This window comes from Mesocricetus auratus, unplaced genomic scaffold (genome assembly GCF_017639785.1).
Source record: "Mesocricetus auratus isolate SY011 unplaced genomic scaffold, BCM_Maur_2.0 Super-Scaffold_100011, whole genome shotgun sequence".
Taxonomy (NCBI): domain Eukaryota; kingdom Metazoa; phylum Chordata; class Mammalia; order Rodentia; family Cricetidae; genus Mesocricetus; species Mesocricetus auratus.
The window spans coordinates 32,511,097-32,536,601 of record NW_024429195.1 but is presented as its reverse complement, the minus strand read 5'-3'; the positions used below and the strand labels follow the sequence as shown (position 1 = coordinate 32,536,601).

General features: G+C 38.0%; 1 protein-coding gene across 8 annotated transcripts in view; it reads left to right on the top strand.

Moving 5' to 3' along the window:
* Mecom (MDS1 and EVI1 complex locus) overlaps positions 1–25,505 on the top strand; it is a 544,013-nt gene that overhangs the window by 440,190 nt on the left and 78,318 nt on the right. The window contains exon 1 of one of the 8 annotated variants that reach the window (XM_040754553.1): positions 18,092–18,221. The exons of the other annotated variants lie outside the window; for them this stretch is intronic. The gene's annotated coding sequence lies outside the window, so the exon portion shown is untranslated. Of the gene's footprint in view, positions 1–18,091; positions 18,222–25,505 lie in introns of those variants that run through there. 8 annotated transcript variants of the gene reach the window in all.

The window sequence follows — 25,505 nt, the reverse complement described above, 5'->3', positions numbered from 1 at the left end:
CCACTGAATTTCAGCCCTGGTTATCAAACTTTAATAATAGATAGTTTTGAAAGAGACAAATGGATAATACTGGTGCTAGGCAAAAATCAAAACAATCCTGCCATGTGTTGATGCTTCCTGAAAATTGCAAATCATTTTATAATGTGAGGGGTATGCTAGTGCCTGGACATATGTGTGAGTGCTTGTACTGATGCCAACCCATCGTCTTGTACTTTGAGCTTCAAATGATGCTGTGGTCTTTCAAACTCAGGCTTTATTTTAGTTGTTTTAATGTTTTTTTCCTTCTACTTAAAAAATGATGTCTCAGGACACATGATACCTGAGAATTGGGAAGGAAATATTAGAACTCATGAACCGCAGGGGTGGTGTAAGTATAAAATGCCATCTCATGCAGGGCAGTCGTATTTAAAATTATGCTTTTGTTAGAGTAGAATGTTCCCACTGAAAAGCTATCTGATATAATCAATGGGCACAATGTCCTATGAACTCTATGCATGCTGGATTCCCATAGTTAATAACAGTAGGAAAGAGGGAACTGGGAAATATGCTTCTATTTGATAATTATAGCGTCCTTGTTAAGTTGGGGGCTTAGCCTGATAGCACATTGGTCTCAGCAGACTATGGTAAAGTTAATTAAGGATGATTAATGGTGCGTTTTCCTTCCAATGATATCTGTGACAGAACAAAGCTGTCTGAGGCTTGTCAAGCAGAATTTGAGTTGAATGAGTATTTATGTGATGAAATCTGAAGGCTGCCTCTTGACAGAGAGAGGATTCATCAATCAATTGCTCTGGCTCACAGTGGTGGGAAATTGGTCTATCCAAGTAGGTTCTGCTCCCATCCCCCATTTTTTTCATTCAATCATCCCTCAGGCTACAATGCATCTTTAGCTTTTACCTCAGACCACCTTAAGGGCTATCAGAGCAAAGTAAAGGCAAGAGTGGAAACATCTATTATGGAGGTTCCTTCTTTGCTGAACTCATACAATTGATTTCTTCTAAGCAGAAAACTATAAAGTCACACAAGCCCAAGCAAAGAATTAATCGCATTAATAAAGGTTATCTTGTGGCCTGATGATTAATAACTGTGTGCTTAGGTTAGGGTTTGTTTGTTTGTTTGTTTCCACCTATTTCCCAGCTGTGGTTTTTCAGGCTCCAACTTCTTCTGATAAAACTGCATGCTGTTTCTTATGTTCCTCTTTAGCCAGTCAGCTCTAAGAATAATCTCATAAAGACAACACATAGTCTATATGCAGACTTCTATTTTAACTATGCCATACATGCTGCAGAAGTAAGTTTTGACTTCTTGGAGTAACAGCCACTGGCCCTATAAGAAAACTCATCGCTGGCCAACAGCACAGGCTTCTTTGAGTTTGACCTATGAGCATAGCAGCTTCATTTTCATCACCGTGTTCAGGGCCTCATTAGATTCTAATGGATTAGTGACAACGAGGAAGTATGGTTGAGGATCATTTAGCTAAAATATAACTATCCAATTTACAAGGTTTATGCAGGTCACTTTAAATGTGTTACCATCCAATGGTAAAAAAAAGAAGCTTATTCCAGTGGAGCAGGTATGGTAATTCTTATTAAACATAGATAATTAAGCTGAGAGTGGGTATCCAGGACTTTCTGAATGATCTGCCTGTGTATTGCTATGACTCAGAAAGATAATAGTCCTCACAAATAGGTATGAGAGCATAGACCAAATTTCAGCCATATCCATTATACCCTTGCACCTATTTGTGTGGACTGATGTTTTCTTGAATCACAGTTAACTGTATTTTTTTTTCTAAAACGATGGCAAAACATTTGTAGTCAGAAACTAAACATGCTTCCTGAGATATTTTGTTTGTGCATTGGTGTTTTGCAATGAGCGGGTAGCAGGTCTCTTAGAACTGGAGTTACAGTAATGAACTGTCATGTAGGTGCTGGGAATTGAACCCAGATCCTCTGAAATAGCAGCCAGTGCTCTTAACCCTAGAATAACACGAACCACTCATGATCTCTTCGGGATGTTAGTGTGCAGAATCAGCATGACTTCCCAGGAACACGGCCTTTTACAGAGGAGGAAAAGCATGCCTACATCCCACACACAGCCACTGCTGTCGTTGTGATGTTTGTGAGGAAGCATTTCTGAAGATTTGAGGTTTAATGGTAGAGAAGATGCTGAGTTAACCACCTGGTAGCTTCTCATGCTCTCAAGTCACCATGAATTGTCTAAAAACAGACCACATTAGCTGCACTGTCTTCGTCTTTGGAAACATGAATGAATAACTAGACAGTAGAATGTGCAATCAGTTTAACATAAGTTTTTTGGAAGTCATTTGCTGTCACAGTACCATTGCGTGAGAGAACAGGTTTTGAAATCTTATGTAGTTTCAGAGTGCAGACAGAAAAGGATTTGATAAAAGAATTGTCTGTGGAGTCAGTAGTTCCATTTGAAATATTTTGGTTTTCCTTTCTTTCATGTGTAAACTTGAAGGTGTTGATTAGTTTTTAAGCATTTATAATTATGAGTGTTTGGTGATGGTTTGTGTTTGTTTTTTGAGACAAGATCTCATGATATAACTCTGACTAGCCTGAAACTGAGTACAAAGAATGAACGAGATTCAGACTCACAAAAATCTTCCTGCCTCTGCCCCCAGAGTGTCAAGATAAAAGGCATTGTCACTACACCCAGCCAATTAAGAATTTTGATTCCTAAGATCTTTTATTAGGAGTGCTTAGCATCTAAAATGTTAGGATACCCTAGTTTTTCATCCATAATAACTATATTATACATGCATCACTTATTTTTTCAAACCTGGTTTTGTGAAAATATTGAAAGCCTGGGTTTCCTCGACTGTCCTTTCCCAGATATTTTATGTAATACTAAAAACCTTTTATATAGTTCTAAAATCTTAGTAGACAGATAATTCTTTAGTTTCTAAAATATTTCAGAATAAGAACACTTATTTTATCTTTAAAATGAAAATTTAAAGCACAGAAAGGCTGCTAAGGACAGTGACTAGAGAACACTTCTCAGTTCTTGGCTCTTCTTCTGGCCCTTGCAGGATGACGTTTGAGCTAGGGCGGTCTCAGTGCCAGACACACCCACAAATACAGAGGACTATTTTTCTCTTGAGAAATGAGAGTGAAAATATTTCCTGTGAATACTGCTTCTAGAAGCTTTGTGTCAATTATATTACAGTCTGAGCCCTGTAGACTCTTGTGGGAAATATGGATAGCTTTATTTCTGGGAACTGGTTTCATAGTTCTTGAAGTGTTTCTAAGATTTATTTAGATGTAGAGCTCAGACCTAGTCTAATAGTTTGAATGTCTACCTTTGATTTCATGGACATTCTACTTTTACTCTATATTTATTCTTTTTCTTGGGCTTTGATGTCACTTTGATATTATTTTCTCCTGTTCTTACCTGGGTACTGATAAAATATTTAATGACACAGGACAGTATTTTAAGATTCTTTCAGCCATCAGTTGTATCTGTCTGCTTGTCTGTGAATCAAAACATCTAACCTGCTTCCATGTTAAGTATTAATGGATGGAAAATCACTTTCATTGTTGAATAAATAAGTGACATCATTTTCCAGTTTAGAGAGATGGTGAAGGTGAGATGTCTCAGGAAACCAATTTCACTACCTGTGGATGCATGAGTGTTTTCTCAACTGGACTAAACAATTTTGGTCACTCAATGGATTTATTAATTTTGATAGCTGGACAGTTTAGCTATATTCTGTTGATTAATCTTACATGATACAAAGTGAATATGATGAGAACTAATTTGGCCTTAGCAATTTAAAAACAAAGTAGTATTCCTCTAAACATTTTTAACTAGATTAATTACAGGATAATAAAAATGTAATGATTGTTCATGCTTCTTGGTTTGCAAAGTTTAAAAGAGTGGTAATATTTGATTTAAAATTATTGAGCATTTGAAAAATGAGACAATGTTTGAAATGAGAAGTATTTAGCCCATATGTGCACTTCAGACAGCAGTTATATTTGAAGAAAATCATGTCTTCTCTGTTCTGGATGCCAAAATAGATTTTAATGTATTATAAGTAAAACTGAATACCTAGTTATTTCAGTTTTGTATTTTAAATAAAATCTTCAATTAGAAATATGCAGCACTGACTGCTCTTCCAGAGGACATAGGTTCAATTCCCAGCACCCACATGACAGCTAACAACTGTTTATAACTACAGTTCCAGGCGACCTGATACCCATTGCAAAACACCAATGCACATTTTTACAAAAATTAAAAATGGGACTGGAGAGATGGCTCAGAAGTTAAAAGTGCTACTGCTCTTCTAGGGGATCTGGGTTCAGTTCCCAACACAGACATGGCTCCTAACAACCTTCTGTAACTCTAGTTCCTTCTGTAACTTCAGTCCTCCTTGGGTATAAGGTATGAATGTGGTACACATACATACATGCAGACAAAATCTCAAACATGTAAAATAAAAACAAATAAATATTTTAAAAAGAGAAATATGGAAGCAATCAGATAAACCAAACACCTGCATTCTCAGGGAAGAATCTGAGGCACCCTTCCACTTGTGTCCTGAACAGTTTGAGACCACCAGCTATGACCTTAAAATGTATGCCACCAAAGCTCAGGGACCATGCCAGAACAGAGAGCAGAAGGATTATAAAGGCCAGAGGTTGAAGAGGACGACCGAAAACAAGTGTCTTCTAGACATGACAGGGCCATTGAACTCATAAACTCACAACAGCTACAGGTCATCCACACAAGACTTGCATAAGATCAAGCCACCTAAAATCCCAGCATGGATGGGTGGTACTCATGAAGTCTCAGCCCTAGCTGAGGAGCTATTGATAGCTGTAGTCTTCTGGCATAGAAAGAGTCAATTTGCTCCACAAGTATAAGCCCTTGGGGTTGCCTGATCTCCAGTGGATAGCTCTACACCCAACCATATACATGCATCATGAACTGAACCGAGTAGATAATTTAATTTTTTAAAAAGGGGACATGAGGTTTGGAGGGAAATTTGCTGATGGAGTCTCTGAGAGAAGTTGGAAGGAGGGTGTCTGGGATGGATATGCTTAACTATATGATATATATGTATACAATTCTTAAAGAATACCTTAAAATTCTATTTAAAATTATGCTCAAAATGTAAATGCATTATGTACTAGATTTCTGAATAATCTAGTGCATAATGCATTGTATCCCATGGCCAGACAGGACCTCAGTAGAGATGAAAATGGTTTGATGCTACTGAAGCAGCCCATGCAGCATTAATTTAACAGTCCTGTTCTTGGATCAGTGATCTGTAACCCAGGTTTTCCCCTCATCATTCTAAATGATTCAACCTATATTCAGCATGTAGCATTCCACCTAGTGAGAATTTAGTATTTTCAACCATGTTCCCTTTTTTGTTTACTACATGACAAGAGATTTCTCTTCCCTTCTAAAAATCCCTCATTTAATTTTGCTGCCTCCTTCTCCCCCTCACCCCAAGCAAACCCCACACCAACCCATTCTTTTCCATCCTACGCCAACTTATATTACATTTCTGTACCATACCTAATGAATTTCTGCCCTTCTGTAGGATTCGGGTTGGACCTGATTCATCTGGGAAATAATACATGGGTTCTCTTAGTACATTTTCTTTCTACCTATGTGAGACCAGGCAGATGCTTTTACATAATCTTATCCCTTGACAGTGTTTGCTTAGTCACCTTTATCCACCATCAGAGCATTTGCTCCCCAAAGCCTGTCCTAAACATGTGTCTTATTTGAGAGCATCGGGATATAGTAGGAAAGGGTTCTATTAGCAACAGAGAACGGAATAGGAAGGAAGGAGGGAGAGATGAAAGATGCTATTTCATAGAAAATAACTAAAACCATTTTAAATTAATCTGTAGATAGAGTGGATACTGTCTCTTACCCCCCAGGAAGCTGCAGTGGAGGTGGTCAGGATGTCTATGCCTCCAACAGGAACAGGCTCTGGTTGCTGTGATGGGGCATCAAATGAAACCTCCCTACTGAGATGCCACCTGATCCACACATGAGGAAAATGAGGGCAGAGTAGCTCATAATCAAGGCAGGTTTATATATATTTGCACTATCATTGTCCCCAGGGTTGCTTTTGCTGCTATTAGACTTGTCACTTTTGCTAGCTTTTCCCTTACCCTTTTATTTCTAGTTACCTTAGACCATGGCCTGAGGACCTACATGTATGGTTTTGTGCATAAAAAATCTATGCCAAATTGCCCTGAATTAAAATATCTACCTTTATTTAAACATTTTCTTGAGTATCATGATTAAGATTATTTGCATAGTCTATGAGTCCAAATAGTCATGCAGACCTTGGCTGCATCATATCTAAGCATATGATCTTGTGTAGATTATTTCTCTAAACTCTCCTTTGACCCTCCAATCAAGAAGTGAGTTGATTCAGAAGTTTTTGCAATGGAATGTAAAAACATGCTCTGTACTCAAAGTGGTGTGAGGTCATGAATTGCTGAACATTGACAACAGGGTCATGGGCAGTAAGTTGTTCACCATGTTGAGTATCCCTCACCTTGTAGAATTCATGGTGATGGAAAAACCTTCCTACTTCCTTGTCGAGCTGCAGTGAAGGATTTGGAATGAGAATGTTGTTAAAATGTTATTAGTAAGTGCCCACTCTTGTCATGTTGACTCAGGGAAAGGCTCATATTTTATTATTTGATACTCTAAAAATGCACCCAGATTTTTTTAAGTATCTTGAGTCTTCAATGACTAAATTTAGATTATATTTATATTAGGGTTGAGTACCATTCTTTCCTTCCTTAGATATGCAAGTACTATTTTTGTGTGCAAGTAAGCTTAAAAATTGGCTGTCTAAATATTTAACCAGAGTTATTTTAAAAGAATTTCATTATTTATCTTCTTTATGATTTATATTATTATGTTCTGTGTCTGTAGTTCTGGTTTATCATAAGCAACCCATCTGCTTCAACAACCAACTTGGAACATTCATGTAAGATGAGTTCAGATCCCATAAACATGACAAGAGATGGATTACATTTAGTCTTTCTCCATGTTTAACCAACTTAATTTGTTTCCTATGCAGAAGAGGTTCCACATTTACTTAATATATGTTAGCACTTAGAAGCACAGCTAGAAACAAGGCGAAGGTCTTAACCTATTCGTAAATAAATGAGAAGAATCCTGTCGGGCTGAAAGAGAGAGAGAGAATTTATGTCAAACAATCAGGAATTTAATACATAGTGGTCTTTTAGGGTGTCCAGTTTGTGTACATACTCTTAAGGCATGATTACGAATAACTTCACTTCCTATAAACAATGTGACTGGGGAAATTACTCACAGATACAACAAAAAGGGGAAGAAAGGTAAGACACTTTAACTAAAGCCAATAAGTGGATTACTTTCCCTGAAAAGGTTAAAAATGGCAGATTTATTTTTCACTGCCATAATATTTGTCTTTGTTGGGCCAGCTATCTGAGGTATTCTCCAGGAGACCCTGGGCTCACTGAGACATCACTCTGTGACCCCAGGTTCAAAGTTACAGCAGAGCTTGGGGGATTTTTCTCTTCTTGGAGTGTGGGCACTGGCCAAGCCTTAGCTGAAAGCACAGTCTGTTGACTGAATGAAAGTATTGATGGTGCTGGAGGGAAAGCAGTGATTATACTGGATTTCCCTCTACCCTGGTAGAGGTCAAATAGAGGACTTTTAGTGCAAGCACAAAAGTCATTCATTTCTCACTCTTCAGGTAAAAGGACTTATGCCATATTATTAGTGAAAATGTGATTAACTGTTAAAGCAACATAGGTTGTAATGATCTATAAAGCCATTTCTCTCCAAGTTATGGATTCATTGCTCTGCAGTGCTAAATATATGTTGTACTAGGATCATGCAAGTCATGAATACTAAAAATAAAAATAAGCATATTTCTTTGATGATGATTTATGACTAAACAATTTGAGGCTAATACATTCACATTATGGGATACAAATACAAATGTGACATAACAGAGTGGGCCTTTAAGATGGAGTGTCATTACTTCAGGAAATATGGGCAGTGCCTCAACTCCATCACAGTGTTAGCCACATAATATTTTGAGAGCCTATGACTGATGTTTCAACTTGCAGTGTTTTGGTTACTAAATTCCATACTTAGCAAGAAATGGTTTCATTAAGCCTCATTGAAGACCTAGAAACCCACATTTAATATGCGGGGATATGAGATGCTCTTGGGAATCAATGTGCAGAGATGGCCAAAGAAATTGGGTGGCTTCTCTCAAGGAAGATGCTGAGTTTATAACGAAGCACTTTAACAGTGTCTCAAAATCAGTGTACCCAGCCACACAGCATCACAGTCCGTTAGCAGGGAGAGGGCACATATCCATGGCTTTCCTATGAAATGTTCAGAATACTTCTGAGAGACCATAAATTTCTTGGTTATGCACTGCAGTTATTCCTCCATACATCAGGCTTGCCACCTGCAGCCACTCTCAGATTGTACAGGAAAGTTAAAGTCTACCCAGAACCTGAATTCTGTGTGTGTGTGTGTGTGTGTGTGTGTGCCAGAAGTAGGCATTTTCACTTCATTTTTTGAGACAATCTCTCAATAAACCCAGAGTTCACTTATTCAGCAAGCCTGGTTGCCCAATGAACTCTAGTCATCTGCCTGTCCCTGTCCCACTGAGGTACAGGCACAGGTTGTGACCCAGAGATTTCATGCAGGTGCTGTGGGCCTGACTCAGGACTCCATCCTGTGTGGCAGGTACTTATCCTTCTCAGCTTTCTCCCCAACCCTTGAGTTTCTTTTAAAGTTCCATTTCTCCCTGTCTTGTAAACATCTCAAGGCCCAAACTTGGTCTATATGTCTTTGTTGTGTTTTCTCTCTTATTTACTCTACTCCTCTTTCATTGTCTTGGATTCTTTCTCCTTTTTTTCTTCCCCTTCACCATGTTTTCGTTCTTTCTAAATCAGAATAGAATGTAAGCTAGTATTGAGTGTACCACCCATGATTTTCTTAAAGGAAAAAGGTTTGTGGTATGGAGAGAGAGCTGCAGCCTTTAAGAGTGTCAGTATGTCTTCTCTTTCTTGTCCTGAGTTTTAAATTTTCTTTACCTCAGTTTAAGTAAATGTCTTCCTCTGATAGCCATCTCCTTCCATTGCTACAATATGGATAAAATGATAATTATATTGATACTTGTGTCAGATCTTTCACAATAAGTTAGCAAGTTGAAATAAGGAAAAGGAATCTAGTGAAGATGCAAATATGAATTCTATGAGCACTGTGGATACTGAACACAGAGGGCAGCCCCAGTGAGTACGTGTCTAATTTATGTAGTTGGTAAGCAAAATTAATAGGAACTGTGGCACTATTATTGAGGCAATATTTTTCTTGAGGATGTACAGCCTTAAACAACATCTTCCCGTTTTAGGGTCACACATGCTCTGCTTTAACATAAAGCAGATATGTCTGTTCTCTTGTTCCATTTCATTTTCATGGAAAAATTTTATTGTGTGGTCCACCGAATGGAAATACTGCTTACTGTTTATGACCTGAAGTTGCCCCCCCCTCTACTGTCTTTACCCACAGAATTGCTTCAGTATAGTCTTACCCCAAACCCATGCCTTTATTTTTACAGTCTCCATCCTTTTTTTAGGATATGTTTCAAAGGCCAGATTGTAGTGGAGCAGCTGGCAAAGTTTAGCACCACCTGCACACGTAGTTCTACTTCCAATGGAAGAAAATTTAGCATACATAAAGGAAAACTGTGCAAGGTGCTGACTTTTCCAGTTTTATTTGTGTTTGTGTACATTTTCTTACACATTGATGAATGTTCTGCTAAGTGAAACTTAACTCTTTTGTAAAGAATGAGAGGCAATATGGTAAAGGAGTCATTTGTTTCAATGAGGTGGGTTAAATTGAAACACTGTAAATGGAGAGATTGATCATAGACAGGAGGAGACTCTTAGAATCTGTCATTTTGTTGAAGGGTGAGAAAACACCCTCTTGTTTTGGAAACTTCCAGTGTTAATTTTTTCTCCAGGTCAGACTCCGGATTAAAACTGAAAACATCATAATGTCTGCTGACTCGAGTAACTGTTGTAGTACAGTCAGACTTTTAGGACCCAGCAGCAAGTAAATTTCTTTCCTGTTGCTCAAGACCAGCTTCAAATCTCAAAGTTTGACTAGACTGTTCACATAACTACACACTGAATACTGACCTTTATTGTGCTGACAGTGACAAATGTGTCAAGTAACTTGACATCTTTAAATCAAGGCAGACAACACTGAAAGGGATCCCTTAAAGGTAAATTGAATTCTGAGGGCATTAGAGGTTTATGCAATACATTAGGACTAAGGAAGCTGCAAGATAATACATTTTAATCACAATGGCATCTAGGGTAGTAAATTGTGGAATGACAATACTACTACAAAGGCTACCAGTTATGAACAGTCCTTGGAGTCTATCTGGAGAGAAAGAGGTCAACGAGTTTTAAAAGTAAAAGTATATCCGTGAGGTACATACATATTTGTTTACAATGTCATAATTTCTCAGTTTCTCTTCAGTGTTCATCTTATTGCAGTCTTTTGTTTGCCAACATTGCCTACAAAGGTCTGTGGTCATACTGGCTGAGGGGTCAGAGTCTAGGTTCCTCCCCCTCCTCTTCTTCTTCCTCCTCCTCCTCTCCCTCCTCCTCCTCTCCTTTCTTCTTCTTTTTTCCTCACCCTCCTCCTCCTCCTTCTCCTCCTCGTCCTTCTTCATCCATTATTATTGATGCTTACAGAAATTCAGACTTCTACCCTCCTGTCTTCTTCATTTTCCTGGGTCCTATCCTCTCAAGACATTATTTATTTCTCTAGTAAAGACTCTTAATATCTTAGCCTCCAAATTTCCAATTCTGTCATCTGGCACCTTCACATGGTCCCACTTCAAATGGGGTGAAATGTATTTTTTTCCTTTTCCCTGATAATAGTTTCCCATTGATAATAGTTTCATCCTTTACCTGTTAGAACTTGAAAGTCTACCATTGGCTTCATACATGCATTTTCAACAATTTGCTAGATTTAGTAATCCATTTTTGCTTGAGTTTCTAAAAAAATCACACATCTTAACATTAATTAGTCCCAAGATTAGCTGGAGGAGAGCTATAAATGGTTTCTTGTCTCTATAAGATCACCCTCCAAAACATCACACATGGGAAAACCCCACATTTCCTTACAGCAGGCCTCTTGTTGTCTATTATCCACAGACATAGGTTTTAGCTCTTGTATACCTATGTTCAGTGTTCCTTGAGATGAGTTATGGGACACCAGCTAGGGGAAGGAGAGCTAGTGGTTCAACTTGGGAGCCCCCACCTCTTTCTCAGATGACACAGTATTGTTCTTCACTCCTCTGGTTTTTCTGGATTTGTGTGAGAGGAGTGTTTTGCTTCTAAAACGCGCACTTGAAACTCAACCCCTCAGTCTGGGACACAAGGCCCTTGGGTATTTAGTCACAAAATATCTTTGGCATCAAGTCTCTTCTCTGTTGCTCACCTTCCTTTTCACTCAGAGTTCTGAGGATACTGTTTTCCTCCATCACAGACTGTTCTTGTTTATACTTGTTTTCTCCCTTTGAAGTCCATGGCCTATTCTGTTTCTGTGCTTTGTCTTCACTGGTGCTCAAATTCAAGTCTTTCTCTTATACCTGCCCCCAAGAAAACATATAGTCCTTTAATTTCAGCAATCAGGAAGCAGAGATAGATGGATCTCTGAGTTAGAGGTCAGCCTGGTCTAAAAAGTGCCAGATTAATACAGTATTGCAAAACAAAAAACAATAACAAAAAAAAGAAGAAGAAGAAAGAAGGAAAAAAGGCTTTTCAAAGTCAGGGAAAGAATAGAGGAGAGTGAGAAAAGAGATATCATAATAGAGGGAACCACTATAGGTTTAAAGAGAAATCTGGTACTAGGGAAATGTCCAGAGGTCTACAAGCATGACACCAACTAACAGTCTAAGCAATAGTAGAGAGGCTACCATAAATGCCCTTTCCCCAGTAATGACATTGATGACTACCTTATATGCCATCCTAGAGCCTTCATCCAGTAGCTGACGGAAGCAGAAGCAGACACCCACAACTAAACACTGGGCTGAACTCCTGGAATCCAGTTGCAGAAAGGGAGGAGTTATGAGCAAAGGGGTCAAGACTAGGCTGGAGAAACCCACATAAACAGCTGACCTTAACAAGGGGGAGCTCATGGAACCCAGACTGATATCTAGGAAACCAGTATAGGACTGTTCCAGACCCCCTGAACATGGATGTTAGTTTGGAGGTCTTGTTAATCTGTGGAGCCTCCGGTAATAGATCAATATTTATTCCTAGTACACAAATGAACTTGGGAGGCCACTCCACAGAGAGGGATACTTTCTCAGCCTAGACACATGGGGGAGGGTCTAGGCCCTGCTCCAAATTATATGACAGACTTTGAAGATCTCCCATGGAAGGCCTCACCCTCCCTGGGGAGCAGAAAGGGGATGGGATGGAGGGACAGTGAGGGGGCAGGGGAGGAGGAGAGGGAGAGGGAACTGGGATTTACATGTGAAACAAGCTTGTTTCTAATTTCAATTTTAAAAAATGGAAAAAAGAAATACAAATTGTCAAGAAGTTAAGGAGATGGGAGTGGAAATAAAGTTAGGAGGGGAGATAAAGGGCGAATGTAATCAAAATGCATTGTATAAAATTAGAAAAGAATTAACAAAAATATTTTTAAAGAATGAGAACTCAATGTTGAAAAGCTAGCTTTCAGGGAAAAATAGCCATAAATAAAGATTGATGTGAAATCTTTTTTAAAAAATAAGGAAAAATAGAAAAGAAAAGGAAACTACTGAAAGCCATTTAGTTAAAGAAAAATCTCTTCTACAGTTCTTAATGAATGGCTTGCCTCTGCCTCCATGTTTCTACCATGAAGGGTCCCATTTGAGCATCAGCTTGACCCAGCCTCTTTTGGTATTATCTCATTTTCAGGATGCCTTGACAAGAGTATCATGAGCCCTATTATACAGATGAGAAATTTAGTCTAATGTAGGTTATTTCGTGTTCCAGGTTCATAGATGCGGGGATCTGGAACTGGAACTCAAGCCTATCTGCTCCTGAGTCTTAATCTTGCCCTTGCTCATCATATCAGCTGCTTTATCTCATTGACTTCTAAAATGATAGGTGCAGATATAACTAGGGTCACATTTCCACCTGGCCATTTCTGAGACAGGTTATCTAGGGTGCTTTTCGAATTCTCACCTTATCGTAGAGAGGCAAATGATTTAAAATTGAAGGCAGAATTGAAAATTAGAATTTTTTAAGCAGCAACTTTGTGCATGTGTGTGGTACTTACATATATGTACACATGTGGTGTGATTCCATGTGTGTGCATGTGTGTGCACACATGCATGTGTGTGTGTATATGTGTGTGTGTGCGTGTGTGTAAAAGCTAGAAGTATACATGAAATGTTGTTCCATTTGTTTGTTTATAGACAGGGTCTCTCATTGATTCAGCAGCTTGCCATTTGGCTACGCTGGCTACCCAGAGAGCCGCTAGGATCTGTCCATCTTTGTGAATTCATCTACCACCAGACAGTGTAACACGTGAACACTTCTGTTCCCATACCCAGCTTTTACAGTGGTCCTGACCTGAACTCGGGTTTTAACTCAGCCCCTTGATTGCAGTTCTGTTTAATCTAATCAGTCCACTCACATACTCCTGGTGTACAAAGCTAAGGACTCATTCTGACCACTTCTCAGCTAGTGCTGACCAATAGTACTTCTGAAGAGGCAGACATGGACTGTACTGCATTGTAGATAAAGTTCTTTAACAGTAGGCACTGGCTACATGTGGCCAGTGGAACTGAGGACTTCATTTTCATTTTAATTAATGTTTCTATTCAAATAACCACACGCAGCTGGTAGCCTCCCTCCTGGGCAGCAAAGGTTCAGATAATTGTATAGGAAGGCAGTGAGTGGCTAGTCAGGAGCCATACTGCCTTTCTTACTGCTGAATCCACTGCCTAAATGAAGGTATGTCATTAGCTCCACTCTCTTAAATATAAAATGGCAATAACAAAATAACAACTGGTTATTGGTCCCACGTAAGATGTGGGGATTTCCTGCATAGTTTTTTGTCTAAATACCACAATGTCTTTTCATAGGAAGTGCCCATTACTATCAACAGCTGTTATTACTACTTTTGCTAATTTTTGTTTTACTCTCAGAAGACTTTGAGTTTACTTTCCTATTCCACGACTTTAAATACACTTAAAAGTATTGGTACCATGATAGCCATTCACAAAGTTCTAAAGTAAAATTTGGAATCTCTTTGATTAAGAGTATTGCTATATGGACACACATACATGCACATGTGCTTACACACACACACATATGTTCATGCCCCCCTCATGTGTATGTGTACTTATATTAATATTGACATTGGATTTGTAAAACCTTTTCACTTAATACTGACTAATTTGAACCAGAACAATTTGACAAATTGGAAGTTTAACTACCTTGGCAAGCCTTGGTATACAGGCTCGGTAAACAGCTACACAGACCCTTTTCCTAGTGGGGGGTATGTGTCTACCTGAGGTTTAAAGCACTATAGATTGAAAAGATAAGTAACTAATTGCCCTTTTGTTCTGTGACTATGTTATTAGTTCCACAATGGCAAAACTAGAAAAATCAAAGAGATTTCCCTAAGTTCAATAATAAATTGACTCCCAGTTTTCCCTTTTCCTCAGTTATATGGGTCAGAGTTGATGTGGCCAGCAAGTCACCTTAGCAGAAACAACTCACACTGCTAGTCCTATGTTGGTCTGCAAGAGACTTGAGAGGGAGTCATGGGATGAGAAGTGGGACCCAGGAAGTCTACACACTATACATGAAAATGCATGGAACCTTGCTGAGACACCTATTGCTCAGTGGAAGGAAATCTAGCATGTCCTGTTTTAAAATCCATCCTTGTAGTGAGTTGCAATGGAAGAGATGGCTGCGGAAAAGGGAAATAGCACATTTCTGCAGGGCATTGTTTATTATGACTGCCATCTGTGTCTTTATTTGTTGGCAAAGGTGTGGATCATCAAACTCTTGCCAGTTTATTATAAAGCAATTCTATCCTTTCAAGCACTTTTGGTGGCATAATATGGAGGCACCCTTATTGTTATAACCATGTTTAATTGTTGGCTCTGTTGGTTTTATGATTCAAATGGGCCCCACCTATTGTTTCAGAGGTCAAGGAGTTGTTTGACTGCATTTCATCTGAACTTACCCTGCCAGCCACACTCTTTCTTCTTAAGCAAACACAGCAACATCAGGGTTAGAAACTAGTATTCTACACACCACAGTAATCATAGATGACTTGCATTTAACCATTCCCTCTTGAATGACTTTGCCATTGCTAAAAGCTCTTTTAGCACACTCAAGAAGTGCAGAATGGAAGTGTAGGGTTCCTTACTATGCACAATAGCTTTGGCATTAGTGTCTCAAGGTTTATTTCAGAGTAAAGGTCTTTTGTGGTCTGAAAGGGATTTTTAAATGCAGGCATGGGTGACAAAAGACAGATATAAATAGTGAAAAGAATACCAACATATAACTTTGGACACTTTCTGAAAGGTGGACTCCTTTCAAGAATATTGTTCCTTTGTAGGCAGATGCCAGAGATTTTTGATTACCCTTTTGATTTTCTTAATGTTGGTACACATTTATGTTTATAAACATACTGAGTAGATAATGTAGGCACAGTACATCCCAAACCAAACTTCTCATGACATTTAGCAAACTGTAATTTGATGATTAATAGTAACTGGCAGCCTTTGATACTGTGAACAGCAAGAAGGGTGCAGTGTCAGTGAAGATTGGCAATCTCATGAAAGGGACAGCTTTGCAAATGGTGGGGGTATATGTATTTCAAAGGATTGTTACAGTTTCTTCATGATAACCAACTTCATGGTTATCATGCCCATGGTTGATTCAAAAATCTCCCATGTGGAAGGGGGTATGGGCAGACGAAGTTTAGGAATAGTTGTTATAGGTGAGGAGGATGCCTGTATAACATGAAGACACTGGAGATGGAAAGAAATCAACAGATTTGGGATTAGAATGCAAGTTCTGCAGTTTTAGACCCAAAATGCTCCACCCAGCTATTAAAGGGAACACAAAAGGTAACTAATCATTGATAGAAAAGATAGTCTGTTTTTTCAAAGCCTGGGCATTGAAATGTTTGTTCCATGGAGGCTGGAGAGATAGTTCAGCCATTAAGAACACTGGCTGCTCTTCCAGAGATCGCGAGTTCAATTCCAAGCACCCACATGTTGATTCACAACCATCTGTAATGGGATCAGTTTCCTTCTTCTGGTGCTCATGAAGACAGAGCACTCATACATATAAATGCATGAATAATCAAATCTTTTTTAAAAGTTGTTTCACGCCTGTGTTACTGTGAAGTGTGGTGCTTCACTTTGTAAGTATCGGGGCTCAGTGGTCACTTGAGTAACATCCCAGGTAATGGTACAGTTCCCCAGCAGGTTGGATGTTCTTTTTCTGAACTTCAAGTATTGGCTGTCAAGTTGGAAAAGACAGAAGAAAGAGCTGACCTCGTTTAGTGCTGGCCAGTTTCTCACTTCCAATATACCTTCAGTTGGATGCTGCAGAATCTCATATCTACTATTTCCCAAGAAGGTACAAGGAAGCATTATTTAGCAATATAATCCTAACATTGGTTTAATATGGATAAAATGATTTATTTGTTATTGAATTAGTGTTGATATTCCTAATGATTTAGGGATAAAATTACTTGATTTTCATTTTTAAAGGTGTTTTCACCCATGGTTTTTCTTGCATCATGTCCTTTAAAAAGATCATCTTTCTACCTAGCCATTGCAGTAATCCAAATAATTTGGAAGGCAGCTTTTGTAGCTTGATACCATGCATCCGTTCATGTCCATTGTGTAAGTGTTATATCTGTATGCCAGGAAAATGAGCTGGGGGCAGGATCACTGCCAACATGTGCAAAACTTAGTTCTGTGTTAATTTTCTATCTAGTATCAGCCAGCAACAAAGATTCACAAGGCTGTTTTCCTGGTCCTGAAAATCTCAGTGTTCCTTGTAATTAGATATGTAGACAGACAGACAGACAGACAGACAGAGAGACAGAAAGGAAGATAAATACAGACATTTTAAATAAAACATTAGCAAACTTGTGTCCAAAAGGTCATGAAAACATAGAAAGACACCCATTCATTGGGAGTTTGGAAATTTGATACACCTTTCTAGGGACAAAATGTTTCAAATATGAAGTCAGGTATGTCACCGTTAAAAAGAATATAAAGGGTCACATGCTAAGCCAGTGTACCTGCTGAAACAAAGACTCAGAGCATGAACCACTAAGGTGAACTTGAGCCTTTATATTCCAGTCACTCCTTAGAGAATGCCAAGTAGGGAGTGGGCAAGCCAGAGTTAGATAAGATGCTGGAGACCACATGAGTGTCATGCAGAATTCTTTGGCCTTTTGCCTGCTAATGTGTCATGCAAGGACATAAGGCAAGGAAGCAATGTGTGTGTGTGTGTGTGTGTGTGTGTGTGTTTTCCTTGCAAGTGTATGAAGCTAGAGATTGAACCAGGGCCTTGTACATTAGACAGGTACTGTCCTTCTGAAGTAAATCCCTAGGCCACAGGGTTTGCTTTTGAGTCAAGCGAAGTCATCTTAGCTGCGTTTGGAGAAATGGCTTAAATCTGGCAAGTCTGAATGCAAGAAGGAGGGTGTGCTGGTTGATGTGGGGGGAGATAAGCAAGAGCACAGAGCAACTGGTACTGAAGCTGTTTAGAAAAATGGGATCAAAAAGCCTTAGCAACTAGGTGACTTGGGGGCTGAAGAGAAACACCGAGGCTAATCAAATACCAGCCAGAGAAAAAAGGCGCAAATTTTCAGTTGGTCAAGTTGAACTTAGATACCTCTGGGACAACTGGATGAACCAGTTTGAAGTTTAGAAGGAAGCTTGCGGTTAGAGGTATTGTCAGTGAGTTATCAGCATAGGGAAGGAGAGAAGATTATAGCTCTGGGAGTGGTTGGAATAGAACCCAGCAGGCATGTTAAAGGAGAATAGACTAAGGACTAATCCTTGGGAGAAACCCAGTCTGCTGTCCTCAGTAACTGGAGAAGATGGCTTTCTGGTGAAGGTTCTGGAAATGGATCCAGAAAAATAGAAGGTAAACCAGGAGAGGGTGGGTCCTGATTGCCTAGTGGGGGGACTACCAGGGGAGAGCAAGTGATAATAGCATCAAATATAATTTCATATGCATTTTAGGTTATCCTTATGGTCATTTGTACTTTCTGAAGATAGATACAGAGGCATGAATAGATCCAAATTTTTAAAATTTTAAAAAGTTCACCTTAAGGTAAACTTGAAAAACCCAATTTCATGTCAATAGACTATCATAATCTTTTATTATTATGATGATGATTTAATAGTATATAATGCATAAATGTCTTCATATACAATGTTATTTGCTATTTAATGAATATAGTTATAGTAAACATCAAGACATTAGGATTTCCCACTTTTTTCAGTCATAGACACCAGTGCATGCTGAAGCCTTGCTTAGCGAGGAGAGCTTCTGAGCGCCCGAAAGGTTTGCTCAGTAGAGTCTTGTGTTCTCGGGCTTCTGACCCATTAAACCTTTATATCATGTTAGACATCCAGATGTGACTGTTACACACCCATTTAGCATATAACCACAAGAATCTCTGCGTGCATTCTTCAACCTTCTTAGCTTCCTTCTAGTCATTACTGCTCAAAATCATGAACTTCATATAGTTGCGATAATGAAAATATCAGCTACTGCTTTCATGCAATACATTTTCCCACATTTTAGGCCTTTAGAAAAAACTTGTAGCTAAAATGTATTTCTGGTGAGATTGGGTTTATTTAGAGGCTAATCACTACTGCTTAGGTCTTTATATCTGTGAGGGTTCCTCCAGGAATATATAAAGTGAAAACCCATAACACATGCAAATAAAGAAAATAAGCTGACATTTGTCAGGATTTTATGTATCATTTAGAACAGTATTCCCAATAATATAGACATCAGTCTTTGAAGTTTAAATCCATGATATCAGAGGTGGCCAGGCTGTGCTATTAGTACAAAGAATTTCCTGTCTTGGTTGCTAAATGTGAGTTGCATTTCTATATCAGGCTAAACCAAGGGTAAACTTTTTGTTGTAATTTTTGTATATATCCCTCAGAAACAACTAATTCTTCTTTGTTCCATTCTTCAATGTTTTCTTTATTAGTTTTACAAGGTTCGTGTTGCTTTCCTCTGTCTTATGCCCCACTTTTGATGGCTCCTGTTGAATGCTGGTCTAATTTCCTAGTTCCCGTTCTGGAATGCCCAGTCTTCTCATATCTGTGTTTCTCAGGAATGTTTTATTTTGTTAGAACCAGTTCTCATTCCTACCCTGAGAAGACTGACATCCAAATCCTTGCCCACCACATCTTCATCTATTTTTGAATTATTTGAATATGTTTCCAGGTCAGTTTGCCTGCCTCTCTTGCTGGTCTTTGCCATTTGACAGTAGCTGAGAAATACTTGTCCCTATGGCTACACATTTTTAACATTATTTTTCTGTATTAGAGTAGCATGATGCAAGTATTTGACAAATGTTTATTAAACAGTGGTTGCAGTGGTTATTTTATTTATAATTAGTTTCATTTTATTGTGGATGAATTTCTAAACAAAATTTAAAGATCATTTTAGTCCAGTCTTTTAAGAGAATAATGATTATATAATATAAATATTGAATAGTTTTTGAATTTGTTTTTAATTGATGTAAATATACAAAACTTATATGTGTGAATAGGGTAACAATATTGTGATATGTGTATACATTGTATTACATCTGAATCAGGTTAAGCACTTCAGAGTTTTCAAACATTAGTCATGTATTTACAGTGAAATTTTTCAAATTATGTGCTTTAACTTGTTGTCTGTAGTGTCTGACGTATCTTGTGCCCCCAACTATCTCATATTATTGACCATATCACCCAGCTTCTGATATCTACCATTATATTTTCAACTTCTGTGGAACAAAATATGTTAGAGAGCTTTATAACTGTCATAAAACAATATTTCCAACTTTCATTTTATCACACATGTATTGTATGCAGACTATGTACCAACCTGCAGACCAGGCAGTAAAAGTGGCTTAAGAATGAAAAGGACCCCCTTCTAAGAAGAAAGTCTAATATGTTTTAGAATGAATGAAAATTTGGTGAACTATACTGAATTGTAGTTGGTTAATAGTAGGTTTCCTCTCGGGAACTAGCAAACTTTATTATTACATAATTAGCAAACATGTCTAACTAATAGAAAAGGAAAATAGCATTTCACTCAAATCATCTTATTTTCTCTCAAAATCTTTCCTATTATTTATGCTTAACAAAAAGGTATTTTATGGTAAAATTGGCAGTTATACACTCAAAGAAGAGAATATTTTTAGGAGATATTGTATTCTTACAAGGAATATGGAAGCATGTAGTGACAAAAAAAAGCAGAAAAAAATTGGAAGTACATTTGAAAACTGGTTACTAATCTAATAGCATTGAAAGCAGAATGCCTATGTTAGAGTTTTATCATATATGCCCATACTCTATTGTAGTGTATATGTATGTTGTATAGTTGTGTGTTATATATTGTGTGAAGCACTTATATTTTGCATTATGTGTATATGGTGTGCATGTGTAATGTCCTTATGTCTTGTGTATGTGTAGTGTGTTCGTGTGCTGTGTTTGTGTGTTGTGCATGTGTTTGCTGTGTGTGCATATGTGGGGTATGTGTGCTAACTTGTATGTTGTATGTGGTGTATATGTTCATGTGTGTGTTGCCTGTGGTTCTGGGTATCACATTCAGGGTATTGCACATGTTGACAAGTGGTTTACCTGTGAGCTACATCCTGTACACCTATCACAGAATTTAGAACTGAGAATTTAAAATGGAGCATCCAATATTTTCCATCTTGTGCTGGAAGAGGAAGCGATAGATAGAACCACAAAAGCACCAATACTTTTGTTGAAGAAGAACAAACCAATGAAATCTGATGTTTAATCATCTGAGTCTCACAGTGTACACTCCTTAAATTACCCGAAGAGGAAAAGGTGCTCAGACGTTCTTTGTGTTTGAGCTCCACTTCCCCCACTCCCATGTAAACTACTGTGAGCATCTCTAGGAAGCTTTGTGGAATGGCTCAGAATGAAACCCATTGGCTCATAATGCCAAATAGAGAAGTGACCATAGCTCCAGCTACTTTATGCTGGGTGATATATATGTATATGTTTAATGTGTATGTATATGTATTATGTGTAATATATATATGTATATATATATATATAGAGAGAGAGAGAGAGAGAGAGAGAAGTACACATTTTGTTACCCATATACCCACAGAGGTGTGTATACATTTAAATTTTGTTTTTACAACTAAATATGGTATAATTGGAGAGTGAATTCTGAGAAAATGGAGATGGGGATGCTTTGGATTGGCTCTTAAAGTCTGTCTTAGGATGATTTAAATAGACATGCAAAGACACAGTACTGGCCCTAGGAGGGCTTCTAGTCTTACGCATTCATTTGGAAGACTGTCTGCAATAGTCTGAGCATCGTTACCCCTTTGGACAGCCCAAATAGCTAATATAGCTAACACCATCACTTCCTCAGACCAGATACTATCTTGCTCTGTGTTTTATCTGGTTAACATTTACTTCTTTTCTCTGAAAAAACAAAACAGAACCTGCCTTCATCTAGAATTTAACAGAGCAAAGTATCCTGCTGCTGATTTTTGTTTGTTAAGGTAAACTTTTGATAAGATGGTCAGTAGAAGTTAGCACAACTCATTGAAACTATAGACTGCATGCTCTCACTATTTCACACACATTGTTTTACACCTTTAATCCAAATTTGAAGTTTTGTGTAGGGTTTTAAGTATACTACGTATTAAATTCTCAATGATACTTTGGGTTTCTTTCTGTTGGCATTGAATAACTGTGAAAATGCTAATATTTTTATTTCTGTTGACACTCTGAGGTCAGGGTAAATGTTCAGCAATCTAACGGGAAGTGTGCAATTGAGTTCTCCAATGTTTGCAAAGATCATAGTAGTAAATTTTGGAAGAAAAGCGACAGTCATTTCTCTTATGAATCATTTTGTTGCATAATAGCTAAGTCTAAATTAAGGTGTTTCTTTTAATTAATTTCGATGATTTCAATATGTCTTTCTCCAAGTGTTGTGTCTGACTGAAGATAAGACTGGTCATAAAACAGGACAATGCTAATGGATAGTATTTTCTTCTATATTCAGTGACAAAGTAAAAGACAATTCTTTGAAAATGATTTTTTATTCTATATGAATGAGTGTTTACTTTGTGTGTGTATGTATATTATATGCATATGAAGTGTTCATAGAGGTCAGAAGAGAGAGTCAGGCAATCAGATCTCCTGGAACTAGAGTTACAAATGATTATGAATCACCACATGAAGGAGAAAAATTAACCATAATTTTTAATATATAAAATTCAGTTCTAAGCAATATAATCTAATTTATTTTTCTATATGGTTTTTCTATTAAAGCTATGTCTGAATTCTATCTATAGCCATCTATTATGTTTACAAATATTTGCCTATAAATTTTTATCTATATTGAATTTTCCATACATATTTTATCTGTAAGAGCATTATAGATCATATTATCTATAACAGCATTTCTAAACCATAAGCATTTTGCTTTAAGTTCATTTGAGTTATGATATATGCTACTAATGTAACTTTATATGATAATTTATATTTTTCTATAGGACTTGCCAGTTTTTTGGTTCTAATCAGAAGAGTCCCTTCATTGAAAACCAGTAGACTGAGTAGTTTTTTGTAATAAGGTTCAAGCACCAGGAATTAGCTAAGTAAAATATTGAGATCAATAAAGTAGTTTTAGTAGAAAGAAAATGATTAGATGTGAGACCAGCATAAACTTTGAAGTTGGTGAAGAACAAAAATTTACAACTTTTTTGCTTGCTCTTAACCAATAATAATGCAGTTGTTGTTAGCAAATCTGAAAACAACAGGATTTAAATCTAGAAACTGACATTTACTAATTTCATGTATTTAAAAGTATTTAACTTGATATCCCTATATGAAAATAAGATAATACTATAATAAGAACCAAATGAAAATAAAATAGTAGTATAATTTAATAAAGAACCAAATGGATTAATTTGAGCAGCATGGAAACAATTCTTTCTCATTTCCCATGGGCTTTAAACACTATTTTTAAGTTGACATCTTAGCAAGTAACAGCAATCCTAGTTGAGTAGGGAACACGAAAGGACAAGTGATCAAAAGCGAAACAAAACTGTACAATGTGATGTGTTTTATCAAGTACAATTTTGAGGAGCAGGAGAGATGACCCAGCCCTGGATTCCAGGGAATCAAGTTTGATTCTCAGAACCCACATGGCATTTCAAACTGTCCACAACTCAAGTTCTGGGTGATCTGATGCCCTCTTTTGACTTTAATAGACATCCAGATGTAGGTGTATATGCACAGACATACATATAAAATAATAAAATCAAGAAGTACAATTTTGAAGCCATATGAATATCTGTGTGCATGTGTACATCTCAAATACAGGAATTCTGCTTTCCTACATTAAAGTTGAAGAGTCTATTTACAGTAGACACTGCAGTTCATTTTCAATCAACTAAGAACAAGTTGATACTTTTGGGGAAACCTTGGTAAAAGGCAATCTTAAAGGATTTGTGGAAGCATTTTAGATTTTTGTCAACCATCTGAATCACCCACAGAAAACGGGTATACAGCTTCCTGGACAGTCATATACACTGTGAGAGCTGCAGGTTTGTTGCAGCTCTGAGGAAAATAATAAAGGATGGGATGGTTTATCCTGCCTCACAGTCCAGGACAGTGAGGAAGTGTGGCAGCAGACCCGTGAAGCAGCTAGTCACATGGTATCTGAGGTAAGGAATCAGAGGGTAATCATATACTTGTATGCAGGCTACTTTATCAGTCTGCAGCCCTAATCCATGGACTGACACCGTCCACATTTAGGTCCAGTTTTCCTACCTCCAGTCACCATGTGTAGATACATCCTCACAGACGCATCCAGAGATATGTTTCCATAGTGACTCTAAACCCCATGAACTTGATGGTGAAAATTAGCCATGACAACTTCACTCTTTGTCACATTAAGATCCAAACACATCACTTCTAAATTGTAACTTTCAATCCATTGTCTTTATAGGCTTATGACCATCTTATAATATAAAACACATTCAGTTTAACGTCAAAATTCCTCATAGTCATGAACAATCCAAGCACTGTTTGTAAGTCCAAAGTACTTTCTCATCTGAGACTCAAGGAAATCTCTTAATGTGAGTTCCTATAAAATAAAAACCAAATTACCCTACAAATTGATGGTGGCACAGAGCAGCTATTCCTCCAAAAACAGGAATAGAGTGTGGGCAGAGACAGAAATGAGCAAACAAGAGAAAGACTGAAAGCCAGCAGGGAAACACACCAAATCCTACTCCATATCTGATTTCTTGGGCTTGTGATGGAATCCCCCAGGCTCTAAATGGCTTTGGAAGACTCATCTATCTAGTTATGTCACGTGAAGCACACATATCCTCTTTGGGGCTAACTCCAATCCATGTTTGTAGCGTTCCACAGCAGGTCCCATGCCCTGGCACCCATTTTCTGACCTCATCAGCTGTCTTGAATAAGACTCCATGACCATGACCCACTAAATCCTGCATGCTATAAAATCAGTGCCTTGTGAACCCTGTTGTCAAGCTCTGCTGTAAGCTCAGGTGGAAGGCTGGCCCTCTGCAACTGCAGCTTCATTGGCCTTCAGGTACTAACCTTGGGGAAACACTGTCTGAGGTGGCTTTTTTTACATGGAGAACTCCTTCAGCAAGGTTCTCATGTCAGGCTCCCTCCTTTTAAATGCAATCTTCACATTTCAAATGGGTCTGTGCCAGGTGAGACTTCTGTGACTGAGGTCTTGTTCTCAAGGCACCTTTTGCTTTCCTAGTCCATAGAAGGAGGCACCTCTTAATGGCATAAATCTCTATACAGATGCTTTATCATCTGTGCTCACCTTACCTGAAGTTTTAAACTTTTTCACAAACCTTTCCTCACTAAACTTCACATTTTTTTATGTTTTTCTCCCTCCCTCCTTATGGAACTGAATTGGAGCAATGAGAAACAATCATGACACGACCTGAATGCTGTCCTGATGTAAAATGTCATCTACCAGACAAATAGGTCCGTTACCTTTAGGTTTAGCCTCTCCCAAGGTCCTAGGACACCGGCAGAACACCACCAGATCCTTTGGTTTAGAGTATCACAGGAATGACCTCAGCCATGTTCCCCACTCCCCTCTGAAGACACAGGAGCCAAGTTTCCCCTGTGAACTTGATATTCTTGTCTT